Raw genomic sequence first — 18,159 nt, 5'->3', positions numbered from 1 at the left:
GTGACAGCATTCGCTGCTTCCGGCTTTACAGTACAAACAACAGAAAACTCTGCAACACCATGTAGACCTGTATCCTCCGGGTGTGCAAAATGAGCATGCCCACTGGATGATTATAATAATGCATATAAAACATTGTACATGTACTGTAAGTGTAGACTACATAATACATGAAGGGGTGTTTTTGGTCTAACAGTAAGTATCCTTATAATATGCTATTATATTCAGTGTGTTAGAAAACTAATGAATCATTAAGTGACCTTACTTTATTATACAAGCACCATTCTGGGAAGTGGCGGAGCATCAGATTAAGTAAAAAAAAAATAGAATGTTCGCAATTATGGACCCACCAATGTCACAATCTAACAGAAATCCTGCTCTCACAGCATTACTATGACCAATGGTTAGGACTATTGATTGTTATTTATACGTTATTACAACCAGATTAATTAGACAAGGACAGGCTTCATTATTCTCAACATTGGATATTTCATTACTATTGTGTTTTTCTCTGTGGGGCTAGGGCTGGAACATCTTGTTTCTAACAGGTCAAACTCATTAAAAAAACATTGTAGATAGATGGGAATATGGTAGACAGTCATCTAGCTGCCTAGAATAGATGGTTAACGTGATGGCTAGCTAACTAAACAATTTACCGGTATGCTACATCATCCTGGCAGTCACATGCCACCTCATTTTACTGCAGTTTAGGCCTACCCATGCAGGCAATGCCTTTTGCTTGGCTGCTTTTTTGGGAAATCTGTCAACTTTAATTTCCAAAAATAGGTGTGTTCCCACTCGTAGGAACCATGCCACAAGTGAACAACACAATCCAAATGTTTATTTTGACATGTGAAAACAACTAGACTTAGTAGCTTGCTTAACTAGCTAGCTGTTTAGCCTGACAAAACAGTTGGGTTCTGTTCAGTACAACAAAGCGGTGTGCAACGTTGAATTCAACGGAAACAGTACAGTACTGAATGACCAGTTGATAAACATTGTGATTATGGTGGCCCAGGTGGGAGATTGCCATATGGTGTGCTGCACAAGTTTTGCGATTTCAAATGTCACACCCATATTGGTCAGGCCACACCTCTCCACACCCACCAAACAGGCGAAAAAGTATCCCAAAGGCTGTTGAAGAACAGCGCACACCGTTTTGAGGAAACGTATCATTCATTACAAACTGTCACGCAACGTACCAAACGTTGAATCAAACTGAACTCACCCCAGAAGTTTGAACATTCCATATGTGTAACATCACCCACTTCAGGCTAGTATTATTATGTGATAAGTTATGATTGAGATATTTGCATCTTTTTTATTTTGATTTCTGCATCTTGAGACTTCTCCCGAATAAAAATGTGTGTACTGCTCTACATGTGTATTTTATACAAATGCTATTTCAACAACACTAGCTAGGTTATATAGGTACACGAAACACTATTTTTTACTGCGACACCCATTTCAATATTTTTGTGTCCTTCATACAGTTTCTACATAACTGCAGAGAATTGCCTAGGCCTGCCTCATTTTTGCCTGGAGAGTCACCTCCTCAGTGTTTCTGTATCTGAAGCCGTTGGCTGGTTCTGAACCGTTTGGCTCTTTCTCCACAAGCAAGCAACCTTACAATGTATCCCAATTGCTTTTCAATCAATTTTTTTTAAGGATTTATCAAATGCTACATTTATGTAATCAAAACACATCGCTCATTTGGGATTTTAACTACCAAGCCGCAATCTCGGAGTAGATTTATAACGCTTTATTGTGACTATATTGTAGAAAATAGCGGTGGAGGAAGAGATTCCATATAAGGAGCACAGCAGAGAAGGCACCCGTTGTGTGATCTGGACAGTTTAAGTAAGTGTTTTCTTGGCTTTTCTTGTGATTATATGTAATATAAAATATACTACGATACGCATTCATTGTACACTATTGTTTGTTGGTCGTTATCGTCAATTATTTCACTGTCACCAATGTTTATTTTGGTAATTTCAACAGGGTGGGGGATGGGCAACGTCAGCGTGTGTGCGCGCGAAAGAATGTGTGTATGTGTGTGTGTGCGCGCGTGTGGTGACTAGCAGCTTGTTTCCTGTTCCTACCTACAACTTCACAGGGTTTGTAAAGTTGCTTGTTTACAAGCCAGTTTTTAACTGTATGATAATCACTGCCAAATATATTAGATAAACCATTAGAACACTTTGACCATCTGAGCGGTTGTAAACGCAGATTTGTGGCCACAAATCTAGGTGTGATGTGCAAGGTTTGTTGTGATACATAGCTAGACACACATAAACATGCTAACGTTAACAACCATTAACTGTTACTAACTACATAAAAGGGGTGTGGAATTATGTATTAAGCCATATGTTAACGTCTATGTAATAAAGGAACAAAATCAGAGATTATTGACAATTCAGTAATGTAACCCATGAGTGTGGGGGAGGGGAACCCAGAGTCAAAGCCAGACGACTAGCTCAACTTCCTTACAGTATAGCCTAGTTGAAATCCAGGAAATAATTAGTAAGGTTATGTAGTTATCTAGCCAACTACATAGGCTACACATATGCTTTTCCTGCTGTATTGCTTAACCTAAGAATTAGTCTTTAATTGACATTTTGTAGGTTAAGCCTAGCTCCTGTTTAAAAATATATTGACCTGAATAGTGCAGTCTGACCACTGCTGTATTATATTATGGGAATATTCAATAAGTGAAAGTATCTATGATAATTACAATAGAGCAAATGTTATAACCCAATACTAGCCCAGTTAATTATCTGATTTACACACCTGTTTATATTCATATTTCATATAGACATGAAGTTTATTGTATTTGCTATGGAAACGTTTTGCTTAATCAATGTCTCACCCCCCTCTTATGTAGCTAGTGGTGGAGTAGCACAGTTATGTAACTGGTGCTTGACAGTAGACTGAAGGAACATGTGGGGGATGGGAAGGATGAGTGGATTTCAGTTCTACAGCAGCAGTTCTTTGTTTCATAGCTAGATTGCCAGGACAATGACAGAACAAGACATCAATATTAAATAATCTTTTATTAGTTCCCATACTAACCCATATTTAATTTAAATGGCACATATTGTCAGAGATGGTCATTTACAAATTGAAATACAGTCAGAATTATGATCTTCAGGCTAGGTCTTATTGTGTGTTCATGTGCTATTGGAAACTTGGGACTACTGATGAAACTCCCTGTTACGCCAACTCCTGGAATCATCAGAACTATGCATTTACAATGTCCAAAACAATTCATGTGAGCTTCCAAGTTGGAAAAACTTGTGGGAAACCTGGAATGTTGTGCCCTACATTTTACAGTTAGGCTAGACAGTTTTCTACGTTTCTTCTTGCAAGGAGTACTTGAACATAAGATTACACCAATAGGCTATCTGACAGTTGGTTGGCCTTATTTAGCCAAAATAAAGTATTGAGCCATTGAGGGAAATCAAGTGACATATTTGAGGGAGTGAGGCTTAGTCTAGGCCTAATAGTAATAATGCTGACCTCTCCACACTAATCTGAAGGGGATTCAGCTTGGAAGGAATGATTAATCCTTGTTGGGGGTTAGGATAAATCAAAAAGGTCTAATGTGTACACACAGAGAGATGTGAAGTTAACTCTTCCTTGGCTAATATAAATCAGTGCCAGCCTCTATGTTATGGACCTTTCCATTTCTCTTTGTTTTTCCTCTGGAGAGCCCAATGATACAAACAGCAGCCCCTCTCCTCTCCCTGTTGACACTAGTCACATCACTAGTCACATGGTGTGTATTGTGACCCCAGAGTCAAGTTCAACATTCTGAATGCCCCGGAGCCTAGAGCACCCACTTTTAGAGTAGTGCCTCTAAAGGCATGCTTCAGTTCGGCTGGCGGCTTGCCAAAGTCGGCAAAACGAACCGAACGAGTGTGCTCACATACTCCCTAAAAGACATTTGCTTGAAAAATGAGGAAAAAGCTGCAAAAAGTGCCGTTTATCAATTTTTTTGAGACGCCAGTATACACTTCCTCTTCCTTTTGTCCCAAGGCATATCTTTCCTGTGCTGTAAGTAAGACGTTTTGTGACACAGTTTACAACCTACACATGCAGAATACATTTTCTTTACATTATTTACAGGTTTTAATTAAACAATTTTGTGAAAAATATATATTTATACTTCCAGATGTTAAGTATGATTTTTACACTAAGAAACGCCCAAACTTGATTTGTTATGAATTGGCTTGGTGCCATGTAAGTGGTATATTTGTGAAAGTTCATTTATTAATTGGTTGTATCAGAAAATATTGGACACAACTGATATTTCACTCCGTTTGCCCAAACTAGCCTAAACTATTTGTATAACATACATTTGAGATTCATGACTAGGCCTACATTACAGTGCACTACGTTTGAAGAGTCACACAAAGCAGGGATTTAGCCAATACATGAATCACTGAGACAGGTTTGAACAGTGCAAATGGGTAAGCCTATTACTAGGGTGTTGGCTAAGGGAAGAGTAACATTCCAAATACATCTGTCACGTGAATACTCCACTCACATTTCCCTTAATGGGTTCTAAAGATTTTCACTGGAATAGTTAAACACACTGGGAAGAATGATTGTGTTGGTCAAGCAGAGCGATCAATGGAGGAGGAGGCAGCTTTTTTTGGGAGCACATAAAATGTAGGCCAATATTCAAAACATTTGTTTGCAGCCAAATAGGATAAAGGCAGATTTACTCTTTTTAAGTAGCAGGAAGCTAAGAGTGACCTGCTTGGGGATAAAGGCTGTGTTTACATTGGCTGGTCTTTTAGATGGTGTACATAACTTCATGAGACGTCTGATCTAATATGAGAAAACATGTGAAACTGATTTGTGTGTTACTGAGTTTAGGACTGTTATAAATTAGGAGTAGGTCTATATTAACTGGGTTTTCTTTTTCACAATATTAATATAAGGTTGGCTAATGAAGTGCTAGTGGAATGGAATAAGGAAGTTCCTTATAACCTTTATTTGTTTGATTTAGGCCTAAACCTGAGCACAATGACTCGCCTTCCATGCACGGCTATCTATTACATCTAACTAAAGTTATCAGGGATTTGGCATGGACCATTCTCTGGTTTTGGATGGCCTAATTAAACTGTTCACTGCAGGTTTCGCTGGGGCTGTGAAAACAGCTCTGTCTCACCCTTGGTCACAAGGAAGACTGTGAAAAGAAGTTGGGACTTGGGAGGGAAGTGGAGGGTGGTTATTGACCAATCCTTTGATGGCGACTAGATTGTTGGCCCATGTGTATCAAAGATGTGCTGCACAAGTTTAACAGTGACCTAATGAATCGTTCATGTCCATTGTTAGTACTACTAAATTTTGTTTTAGCATTAAATAGCCTAATGATTGTCGAATGTACAATGTACAATGCGATAGAAACAGTGTGAATGATGAGCAAAGGTCTAGATTCTAGAATGAGGGAATTAGGCTAATTCCCGCATACTGTACATTGCCTTCATTGCAGAATGTAGGCTACAATAAAACATTTGAAAATACAGCAAGCTAGCAAACATGTTAAACTGCCATTTAATGACATGCTGGGTCTGTGGGATCTCGTTCTTCCAGCGCTGAGCCAAGTAGGCTGGCTAAGCATTTCCAGGATCTGTACTCCCAGTGTAATCCTAGCCTATCTTTCCCCATCTTAGAAACTCTACTATGGAATGTGATATGTGCTGCAATAACAGAGGGGGAAGGAAAGGATGAGGAGTTCCTTTGCTCTTAGGTCTTTCTCATATAGGCCATCGCTTACAACAGTGGTTGTCATGGTGGGGGTCGTGGTTTTGGGGCATCGCGAGTGTGAAACTGAATAGGAAAAGTATATAATTTTAATCCATATTTTAATAGTCTACATGTAGCCTTCCATTTGCATGTTATATACCTTTGCCTATTTAATCTGGTTTCTAATATAATTGTTAATCAACAGGAATTCAGCAAAAACTTTTTGGGGGCTAATTTAGGAAATCTGTCCCCAAGTACAGCGGCTAAATCTGGTTGCCTACCCCTGGGCTAGAGTATTGCACAAAATTGTAAAAAAAAATAATCTAAAAACTGTTGACTAATGACCAGTCATCAGCATAGGCGCACGAAGGTGGGCACATATATCAGATTAGTGACCTGAAAGGACTCGCTTAAGATTCTGCGGTTTTGCCTCACAAAAACAGAGTAGGTCTACGTTTATATTATCCATTTAAAATACTTGTAAAATATATACTACGGAGGCATATTTGCCAGAACAGTAAAAAGCTATGCCCCAATTTCATTGATGATGTTCATACTTCAGATAGGCCTAGTTTGGGTGGCTACTGGCTGTACGTCTAAAGATAGCTGCAACATTGCTGCCTTCAATATTATGGGATGAAGATGTAACATTCTGGCGAATTAATTATTGTATTTGTGAGGAAGAAAAGGGCCACCCACTTGGCAAAAAGCATTATGTGGGCAGGCAGCCCTTCAAAGTGATAGTGTGCAGTGCAGACAGACCATGCTTTCCCTCCGATCCTGCAACCACCACTGCATACAGGTAGGCCATATGATTCTGCTTGCTCTGGACTCCAGAGAAGTGACATGATATCCCTAGTTTATGTTGGCTACTAACATAAATGACTTTCAGCTAAAAATGCAGGTGTAAAAGTTTAGTTCTGTATCTTGCGTTTTGAAAATGCATTGCATTTTTGTCTGTAATGACAGGCTACATTTGCTCAACGATTGTGCGTGCATGTACGTGCGCGGGGGTCGCAAGCTTCGAACCACTGTTTTTTGGGGGTCGCGGGTCAAAAAGTTTGACAACCGCTGACTTACGACTTCTCTTAAATCTTTAATGAAAAGTGATCCCTGGTGTATAGGCTACTGTGTTGACTCTCATGGGCAAGAGGCTCTCCTCTCTTAGCACCTTTCAATCTGAAACTGTGTTACTTTGGCTATTTTCTGATTTGGGTATCAAGGACCATCCTGCTACGGCTTAATAGTTAAAGACAAATCTGACGTCTGTAATTTAGCAAAACAAATGTTTTGCTATGATGTTGTCTGCAGAAGTAGTATGGAGAAGCAGACTTGAAGATTATAATTGATTGTCCCACTGTTTGTGGTTTAGGCTAGCCTTACACTAAAGGCTGCGTATGATGCCAATGCAGTGGTGTAAAGTACTTAAGTAATACTTTACAGTATTTTTACTTAAGTAGTTTTTTGTGGTATCTGTACTTTACTATTTGTATTTGTGACAACTTTTACTTCTATCTCACTACATTCCTAAAGAAAATAATGTACTTTTTACTCCGTACATTTTCCCTGACATCCAAAAGTAGTCGTTACATGTTGAGTGCTTAGCAGGACAGGAAAATGGTCCAATTCACGTACTTATCAAGAGAACACATGGGCTGCGTTTCATACTCAAAGTAGACAGCCCTCGGCCCTAAACCCTCAGCCCTATGCCCTTGGGGAATCTCCACGGCCATATTTGTCGTCGGTCCAAGTGATTAGCATAGCAAGGGAAGTCCTCGTTTTTTAATGGAGTTTGCGAGTGTACAATTATGTTCACTTTGGGGCCTGAAACACCCCATAATTCAATTCGCGAAGATTACATCCGCTAAGAAATGTCCGCCAAAACTTAAAACCTAAATGTCAATATGGAGTCAACATACGTGTAAGTAAAAACGAATGTAAATAAGTTAGAAATTGTGCTACTAATGCACAAACACGTCTTATAAAAGTAATTATGTTTTTGTTTGGTTAGCTTTTGGAAATTGTAGAAAACATTTTCCTTCTTCAGAAGTAGCTAGGCAGGCTAACTTTAGTTAGCTAATTAATAGTAGGCGTATATTAATAATTATATAGTTAATATGAGTAGACATGCAATCCCATGCCCTGCAAGTGTATACTCGTCAGACGTCATAAGAGGTGTCCACTTAATTTGAGGGCTGAGGGGACAGGGTGTGTATTTAGTGTTTGGAATTCAGCCATGGTCATCCCTACTGCCTCTGATCTGGCAGACTCACTAAACACAAATGTAAATGATGTCTGAGTGTTGGAGTGTACCCCTGGCTATCTGTACATTTTAATAACAAGAACATGGTGCCGTCCACTTTGCTTAATATAAGGAATTTGAAATGATTCATACTTTTCCTTTTGGTACTTAAGTATATTTAGATACCAAATACTTTGACTTTTACTCAAGTAGTTTACTGGGTGACTTTCACTTTTACTTGAGTAACTTTCTATTAAGGTATCTGTACTTTTACTCAAGTATGAATTGGGTACTTTTTCCACCACTGTGCCAATGATCCATCGCATTTGTTTTCTAATGTGTATTCATTGATTTTAATCAGCATCTCTTTTCTTCTTTGTCCTCAGACTGAAGAGGGATTACTGTCAGATATCTGAATGACACCCGGGCACATGGTAAGCACACTAACACTCTATAAACTAGCTGATGTCTGAGGTAAATCTCTAATGTTGAGTCTTTGCGTTAACAAACATTTTCATAAATGCCTGCTTGTACTACCAAAGCTGTTGCAGGTTGTTTAATTATGAGTGAGGAATGAAGGGGGCTATTGGTGATGAACCTCGTGCCTCATAGCGAAAGGCAGACTTGTTGCACCCACACAATGATCACTGTAACTTTAGGTCATTAGTGAGCTAAATGTGCTGCTTGAAAAACCTGCCTCTAAATGCTGTAGATTAAAGGGAAACTCCACTCAACCACTATCTTTTGATATTTATTCCATTAGTCCACTGTTGATACAATATTTTGCATGTCAGCAGTCAAGTTTTCAAGATATTGAACTTTTAAGAAGGAAAGTGTCACCGGTTACATCATCATGATGATGCAACTAATTCAAAAAAATACCCAATACATATTTTTTGTTGATTTTCCCTTTAAAGCAGTGCTGCTTGTAAAATATATATAATCTACTAGATTGGAACCACACTATCAGGAGTTTAGTTTAGTAAGTGATAGGCTGCTATCCTATTATTGGCTTTTTGTCATAGCCATCAAGTAGTGATGGGGGAAAAATCAAAAGTTACATATCGCAATATTATTTTGGGACAATAATATATCGATATTTGACTCCAAGTATATATAATTATTATTTTTTGCTACTGTGGAGAGCATTAGATAGCGCTAGTTTGCTGTACGTCTAAAGATCAATTTAGCCTCAAGTAAATAATGAAACATGTTCAATTTGGTTTAAATAATGCAAAAACAAAGTGTTGGAGAAGAAAGTAAAAGTGCAATATGTGCTATGTAAGAAAGCTAACGTTTCAGTTCCTTGCTCAGAACATGAGAACATATGAATGCTGGTGGTTCCTTTTAACATGAGTCTTCAATATTCCCAGGTAAGAAGTTTTAGGTTGTAGTTATTATTGGAATTATAGGACTATTTCCCTCTATACCATTTGTATTCCATTAACCTTTGACTATTGGATGTTCTTATAGGCACTTTAGTATTGCCAGTGAAACAGTATACCTTCAGTCCCTCTAGTTAGCGCGCACTAACTAGCTAGCCATTTCACTTCGGGTACACCAGCCTCATCTCTGGAGTTGATAGGCTTGAAATCATAAACAGCGCAATGCTTGACGCACAACGAAGAGCTGCTGGCAAAACGCACGAAAGTGCTGTTTGAATGAATGTTTACGTGCCTGCTTCTGCCTACCACCACTCAGTCAGATACTTGTATGCTTGTATGCTCAGTCAGATTATATGCAACGCAGGACATGCTAGATAATATCTAGTAATATCATCAACCATGTGTAGTTAACTAGTGATTATGATTGATTGTTTTTTATAAGATAAGTTTAATGCTAGCTAGCAACTTACCTTGGCTTACTGCATTCGCGTAAAGTCTCCTTGTGGAGTGCAACGAGAGAGAGGCAGGTCGTTATTGCGTTGGACTAGTTAACTGTAAGGTTGCAAGATTATTTCCCTCGAGCTGACAAGGTGAAAATCTGTCATTCTGCCCCAGAACAAGGCAGGTAACCCACCGTTCCTAGGCCGCCATTGAAAATAAGAATGTGTTCTTAACTGACTTGCCTAGTTAAATAAAGGTTAAAAAAAATAAAAAAATATGTTTTTGGCAAATCGGCGCCCAAAAATACCGATTTCTGATTGTTATGAAACCTTGAAATCGGCCTTAATTAATCTGCCATTTCGATTAATCGGTCGACCTCTAGTTGAAATCCTCAGGATGCCTGAGGATGTCCAAACAGTGGACTTTTTCAATAAAAAAATAAAAAAATCATTTTCTGGATGGGATAAAAATATATAAACTAAAACCAGATATATGGAATGAATAAAAGATAATGGACCTATATATTTTTTTATAATCTTTGAAAACTATCATTCACCAAAATAAAGGGAGGAAGGGATAATAATAATAATAATAATACAAAATGAATCTAGCAGTAGTAATTCTCATTATGTTTGAGAAAATGACCTTGCATCATTCATGGCAAAATGCATAGAATTAGGTTTAAAACTGCAACATGGAGACATTTCTAGAATTGCAGCAAATGAGCTTAAAATGTAACAATTTCTCTATACCGCCAAGATGTGGGGCTCAATTTTTTTCTCAGAAATTCAGCTGCGCCAACCGGCCAGCCGTGCCCATTTCCAAAGCCCCTGCCACACCCACCAACTAAGCCCCATTTTGATCCAGAAAAAACTCTGGTCTTACAATATCAGAAGTGCTTTCTCGAACATTGTCTTTGAACTACAGAAGGTTTTATTATGTAGCATTGAACAGAAAGCTTTAGGCTACATACCTCTCTTGCTTTCACACTACAGGGGAAAAGGATTGTCTACTACTCTTCAGTGGTTTCTAAATGTCAACCTGAAGTCAGATGTACGTTGATATAAGTACAGTCAAGGGGAAGTGTGTGTGTGAGTTCATACCCAAAATAATGCATTTTTTTATGACAATGTTGCTGCTAGGCTTATGTGTAGATTACTATCGACCAAGTTAGACGACACAATGACATTTGCTTACTGCTGCCGTTGTCTCTTACTTTAGGGTCATCAATGAGAGGTGGATTGAATATGAGCTAAATTACAAAGGGATGGGCTGAATGTTATGTTGGGATGATCTTTTTAAAGCTTTGATTAAAGGGGAACTCATTACCATCTATGTTGCGTTGTTACCATCGTTTACTTACAATCTTGGGCCTGTAATGAATGCATCAAGCATGCTGCTTGCTAAACAGGTCTAACGATACTCTACTGTAAGTATAGTGAAGATCGGCAAGTGTATGCCAGACAGACAATGGATCATGTCTCATAACCCTTTCACATACAAAAGAGGCATTTTGTAGTGCTGCAGTATCAGTTTCCTAAAAACGGCTTAGTTTTAACCCTCCTGCTTGTCTTGCAGGTGCTGAGACTGGTGGACTGTACACTTTCAAATCATATTTGTTGTGATAACAGACTTACTACTGTGGTAAGTAGGGTCCTACATATTAGTTTCTCTATTGTGTTTTTGGCTAAATGCTGTGTAATTAATTTATTATTTTTATTGGATGTCTCTAATTCTCAGCTCTATGAGCATAATGTGACAATCGTTATTGTAGTATAGCCTAGTTACTGGGGGAGGAAAAGCTCTCAAGGCAGCAGGCAGTCCTGCTCCGCTATTGCTCTGATGTACTGTAGTGAGTGGATAGTAGGCACAGTGAAGATAGAGAGTGCTGTAAGGTCACCAGGGTAGAGTGGAACCATTTTACTTGCATATGCGCCTAAGTATTCTGCTGTGCGACCTGACATTTTTATTTAGGAGCACCAGTGCGTCTATAAAAATTAAGCATTTTAGCTTTATCTCAAATAATACCTACATTTCTTTGTGTGTACCCTCAGAAAGTATTCACACCCCTTGACTTTTCCCACATTTTGTTGTGTTACAGCCTGAATTTAAAATGTATTAAATTTAGATTTTTTTTTTGTCACTGGCCTACACACAATACCCCATAATTTGAAAGTGGAATTATGTTTTTCTACATTTTTATAGATTAATTAAAAATTAAAAGCTGAATTCAACCCCTTTTGTTATGGCAAGCCTAAATAGGTTCAGGCATAAAAATAAGAAGTTAAATAAGGTGCATGGACTCACTCTGTGTGCAATAATGATGTTTAACATGATTTTTGAATGACAACCTCATTTCTGTACACAACACATACAATTATCTGTAAGGTCCCTCAGTTGAGCAGTGAATTTCAAACACATATTCAACCACAAGGACCAGGGAAGTTTTCCAATGCCTCGCAAAGAAGGGCACCTGTTGGTTAAAGGGTAGAAATATAAAAAGCAGACAGTGAATATCCCTTTGAGCATGGTGAAGTTATTCATTACACTTTGGGTGGTGTATCAATACACCCAGTCACTATAAAGATACAGGCATCCTTCCTAACTCAGTTGCCAAAGAGGAAGGAAACCGCTCAGGGATTTCACCACGAGGCCAATGGTGACTTCAAAACAGTTAGATTGTCTGTGATAGGAGAACACTGAGGATGGATCAACAACATTGTAGTTACTCCACAATACTAACCTAGTTGACAGAGGGAAAAGAATGAAGCCTGTACAGAATAAAAATAATATTGCAACAACAAAAAATGTGCAAAGCAATTAACTTTTTCCCTGAATCAATGTATTGTATTAGATTTGCCTCAAACATTTTTATTTTTTATTTTTTTTATTTCACCTTTATTTAACCAGGTAGGCAAGTTGAGAACAAGTTCTCATTTACAATTGCGACCTGGCCAAGATAAAGCAAAGCAGTTCGACACATACAACAACACAGAGTTACATGTAACAGTAACTTTAGACCGTCCCCTCGCCCATACCAGGGCGCGAACCAGGGACCCTCTGCACACATCAACAACTGACACCCACGAAGCATCGTTACCCATCGCTCCACAAAAGCCACGGCCCTTGCAGAGCAAGGGGAACTACTACTTCAAGGTCTCAGAGCAAGTGACGTCACCGATGGAAACGCTATTTAGCGCGCACCACCACTAACTAAGCTAGCCGTTTCACATCAGTTACATACACATGGAGTAAAACAAAACATACAGTCAATAATACAGTAGAAACAAGTCTATATACGATGTGAGCAAATGAGGTGAGATAAGGGAGGTAAAGGGAAAAAAAGGCCATGGTGGCAAAGTAAATACAATATAGCAAGTAAAAGACTGGAATGGTAACATAACACATTACTGTGTACCATTCTCCATATTTTCAAGCATAGTCAAGTCTCGCCATTAACGCTTGTTCACTTACCCAAGACAAGTAAAAAAAAAAGGTCAGATTGTTTATTTTATTTAACCTTTATTTAACTAGGGAAGTCAGTTAAGAAAACATTCTTATTTACAATGACGGCCTACCTTAACCCGGACGACCTTGGGCGCCGCCCTATGGGACTCCCAATCACGGCCTGGAATCGAACCGGGGTCTGTAGTGACGCCTCTAGCACTGAGATGCTGTGGCTTAGACCGCTGTGCCACTCGGGAGCCCATTATAGATTTAAGTTGTCCGAATAGACAAGTAATAAAAATTCTAGCAAAAATCACAATATCAAACAATTAGGCTACTCTGATCATAATTGGATCATAATTGGATTGAAGTGTCATCTGGATGCGATGTTTAGCTCACTGTCCTTCCAATCTCTGCAGAGTGTATCGGAGTGTAATTATTGTAGGCATGCATTGACAGGCATGAGTGGTCTTTCAATCATGCAGTCGCGAGATGCGTTTTTGCGATCAAAGCGAGTCTCGCTGTGTTTGCACATTTGTTGATAATAATTGCTAATGAGTTATTTGCCCAGTTATAGCAGTTTTTTTGGTCAGCAATGAAAATTCTGGAAACGTCATGGTGTGTGCATCAGCTACGTGTGGGCTGTTGCCAGAGGAGAGAGGGCGAGAGAGAGATTTGCGCAGCAGGTTAAATAATGATATACAGACTAAGAAGATAACTAGACAATCTACACAATATGTTTTGAATTGGCTATCTCCCTAGTTAACAATTTAGTTATTAGCATGGATTAAAGTCATCGTCATGTCCGATGGCCTAAAATAACTTTCCACAGGCACTCATGTATAACCAGGGTGCGCACTTGATGAAAACAATGCTGCATACTCCGGTTGTAAAACCGCCTCTCAAGCGCTCAAAATTGTCTAAGTTCTTCTTTATTTTTTACTGTCCATGTAATTCTGACAAAATAAAAATAACAAAAATTGTATAACCTAATTGACAAGTAACTCCTGTGCTGTCAAGATCTCCCCTGAACACTGAATATATATTAACCTTTACATACATAGTGAACAAAAGTTTAAACCGAATGTGTAAAGTGTTGGTCCAATGTTTGAAGTAAAAAATCCCAGAAATGTTCCAGACACACACAAAAAAGGAATTTCTCTCAACTTCTTGGCACAAATTTGTTTACATCCCTGTAGGTAAGCATATCATCTTTGCCAAGATAATCCATCCACTTGACAGGTGTAGAATATCAAGAAGCTGATTAAACAGCATGATCATTACACAGGTGCACTTTGTGCTGGGAACAATAGAAGGCCACTTTAAAATGTGCACACATACCACATTTTGTCACATAACTTGAGACATATGTGGTATTGTGTTTTGAGGGAGGTTGCTATTGGCATGCTGACTGCATGAATGTCCACCAGAGCTGTTGCCAGAGAATTGTTCATAAGCCGCCTCAAACGTTGTTTTAGAATTTGACAGTACATCCAACTGGCCAAATAACTGCAGACCAATTATAATCACACCAGCCCAGGATCTCCACATCCGGCTTCTTCACCTGCGAAATAGTCTGAGGGAGTGCTGAGGTATATTTCTGTCTTTAATAAACCTTTTTTGTGGGGAGAAAACTCATTCTGATTGGTTGGGCCTAGCTCCCCAGTGGGTGGGCCTGGCTTCCAAGAGGGTGGGCTTATGCCCCTCCCAGGTCCAACCAATGGCTGTGCCATTGCCCAGTCATGTGAAATAGATTCGGAGAGCTACTGGGTGTGCAGGCTTCTGCTCTAGCCCTGCTTGAACATAACCACATTGTAGAAAAAAAAAATCAGCTGCTCAACTGGACTTTGATAAGCTGACTCTGGTGTGTTTGAGTGGGGTTCGATAAGAAGCCTGCATACCCACTAGCTCTCCAGATATTTTGTACAGTAGCCTATCAGTGGAGTATTTTACTTTGTTGGGGGTTAAGTGCCTTGCTCAAGGCCACAATGGCAGGAGATATAATACATGGAATCAGAGACCAGCAGCCTTGTGAAGTGGTTCCTGACCATCATACAACATGATTTTCAGTCACCTTTTTGGCCCATGGAGTTACAGACCTTTTTGTCGTTGTTGGGACAAGTGTCTGGAGCTTTCGGTCAAGTACAAATCTGACTTACTAAAAAAGTGAATGTCAAGCCCTGAATAGTGGTGACTGCATCATGTTATGGGTATGCTTGTAATTGTTTAGGACTGGGTAGTTTTTCAGTATAAAAATAAATGGAATGGAGCTAAGCACAGGCAGAATCCTAGAGGAAATGCTTGTTGTCTGCTTTTCACCAGACACTGGGAGATTAATTCACCTTTCAGCAGGACAATAACCTAAAAACACAAGGCTAAATCTACACTGGAGTTGCTTACCAAGAAGAGTGAATGTTCCTGAGTGGCTGACTTACAGTTTTGACTTAAATCTACTGGAAAATCTTAAGGCAAGACCTGAAAATGGTTGTCTAGGAATGATCAACAACCAATTTGACAGAGCTTGAATCATTTTTTAAATATAATGGGCAAATGTTTCACATTCCAGGTGTGGAAAGCTCTTTTTGAAGGCACTATACATTTTTCAACAAGGGTGCACGTGCTCCTTGAAAAAAAGGTCAGTGTAGAGCCTCTGTGACTCTTGCATAACTCACTAAGGCAGATCAGGTTTTAGACCTCAGACCTCTATGCACTGAAGTGGCAGGGATCCTCTACAGAACAGTCTTGTGATAAGCCTAATAGCTTGGTAGCATTGAATGAAGACTATTCTCTATTTTGAGAACATTATAGATTGAATAAAAAATCTCACCGGTCTACACTGGCTATTTGTGTGTTGCGGTAGTGACGACTTCTTTGCCTTTACTAAATGGACCTTGAATGTGCTCCTGACATTGGGATTTATACTAGTATACTGCCCTACCAAGCAAAAAGGCAGTAACTGCTCATAGCATGGAACTGAGAAAAATGGCTTTTATTTACCTTGGTTTCACAGTAACTTTATGCAGTTACTGCTAACATGACCCCCATTTTCTCCAAAACACAATACAATAGAGACAGGATACGTCCACATGATTAATGAACTCAGTTTTGACCAAATTAATACTTTCTGCCTTTTTGCTTGGTAGGGCAGTATATTGTTGGTCTACAATTGTTAACTTTACAATTGGAAGCAAGATGAATCGCTGTAGTTGATGAATAAGCTCTGGATCAAAAGGTGGAGAATTTTGTGATTGGGTTTATTATAGTTTGTTAGGCCTGTTGATTCACTCCCCAGTCCAATATATGCTGTGAACGAAGTGCTACAGGCTCCATTTATTAGTATCCATTTATCAGTATGCATTTATGAGGAAGTAGCCTGTAGGCTACACATGTATGAACATTTGTATGGATAATAACCACTGTTTCCTGATGTAACAGGAAGTGTGTATTCATTAAACTTTGCAGAGCGCTAAGATAAAGTGATTAGTGAGGAGAAGATGAAAATAACATTTGCATGGCACGTTGGAGTGAATAACGTAATTTCCATGTAAAATGACCCATGAGCAACATGTGAAGTTTATAGGAACATATCAAATTTGGCTACAAATGAAAGGTAAGAGTCTCAATATTTTTGGCATATTAAGGCATAGATACATTGTTCAATCGATTTCCATACTAAAAATAAAGAATAAGCAAAGGCTTTTATTTCTGGTCACACAGATGGAAAAAACATCTAATACAGAAAGTCTTAAGGTATTAGAAATACATCAAAACACAATGTTGAATTAAAGGCACCTGCCATCCAATATCAACATTTATATTTAGTTTAGCAGGAATTTGCCTTTGCAAGTTTAAGAAATATTGTAATTTCTCTCCCTCATGAGGAGGGAGGATTAGGGAAGTTCAAAGAAGTAACAAATAAAGGTAGACCTACCAATTAGTTAGTGTTTTTACTGATTACAATTTTGTTTGAATTATTAATTGATTAAAACTTGGCACTTTGTTATCAAATCGGTAACAGCGAGTGAAAAATCAGTAGCACATTAGAATACAGAATAGTCTTTGGCGGTGTACCAATTAAACCGTATACTGGGGTATTTTGAAATATGAATGGTTTGGTTTTCAAAACTGTAAAACATTATATTATAATAAAATACACATTTGGGGAGGGGGTCTGAGGATGTGACACTGCTTAACTTTCTACGATGTGCCAAAATAAATTATCTCCATATCAAGGGTCTAGCTATGCATTTGGTTTGCTCACTTGCCACTTAGCTAGCAAGATAAAGCTTCTTTGTTACAGCAGAGACAATCAATCCCCTCCTGGAACAAGGTCCCTGCTGCCTACATTTGTTTTGTGCAAAAAATAAATAGCATTTGGAAAGAAATAGTGCCCCTTGTGTGCACTGCTGGTAATACCATATGGTACAGTAATGGTATGAAGATATGAAAATCTTGGTACCGCCCAACCTTAGTACAGTAAAGAAAAATAGAGTATAGTTCAGTACAGTAGTGTTGCACGGTATACCAATACTTCGGTATGAAAAAGGGTTCGGTACTAGGGCTGTGGCGGTCATTACATTTTGTCAGCCGGTGAATGTCAAGCAAATAACTGCCGGTCTCACGGTACTTGACTGCTAATTAACATTAACACGTTTCGCATCTCGTGGCTTCCACGCATAGCCTGAAAGCCACTGATGTAGACCTTTTGGAACATCTACGTTTTAAAAAGTCTAATAAATCCATTTTAATATAACCTACACTATCACAATAAATCCATTTTAGACAGGTCTAAAGAAACATGATATGAAGAAAATGTAGTCTATTTCAGAAGAACAAAATAGCATACTCTGAGTTGTCCTTATGTTAGGCCCTGATATGGCTATTATTTTT

At 38.7% G+C, this 18,159-nt stretch overlaps 1 protein-coding gene across 9 annotated transcripts in view; it reads left to right on the top strand.

Moving 5' to 3' along the window:
- The first annotated feature begins 1,554 nt into the window (after positions 1–1,554).
- The window catches only part of LOC110521589 (F-box-like/WD repeat-containing protein TBL1XR1), a 43,719-nt gene continuing 27,114 nt past the window's right edge, over positions 1,555–18,159 (top strand). The window contains exons 1-4 of one of the 9 annotated variants that reach the window (XM_090233436.1): positions 1,566–1,857; positions 8,383–8,430; positions 9,311–9,369; positions 11,401–11,466. The gene's annotated coding sequence lies outside the window, so the exon portion shown is untranslated. Of the gene's footprint in view, positions 1,858–2,048; positions 2,115–8,382; positions 8,431–9,310; positions 9,370–11,400; positions 11,467–18,159 lie in introns of those variants that run through there. The other 8 variants (XM_090233432.1, XM_021599250.3, XM_021599248.3 and 5 more) reach the window with 8 other exon arrangements.

The sequence above is a fragment of the Oncorhynchus mykiss genome, chromosome 4 (assembly GCF_057628025.1).
Source record: "Oncorhynchus mykiss isolate SJ-2025 chromosome 4, ASM5762802v1, whole genome shotgun sequence".
Taxonomy (NCBI): Eukaryota; Metazoa; Chordata; class Actinopteri; order Salmoniformes; family Salmonidae; genus Oncorhynchus; species Oncorhynchus mykiss.
The sequence above is the reverse complement of the archived record's forward strand: the minus strand, read 5'-3'. Positions and strand labels throughout refer to the sequence as shown.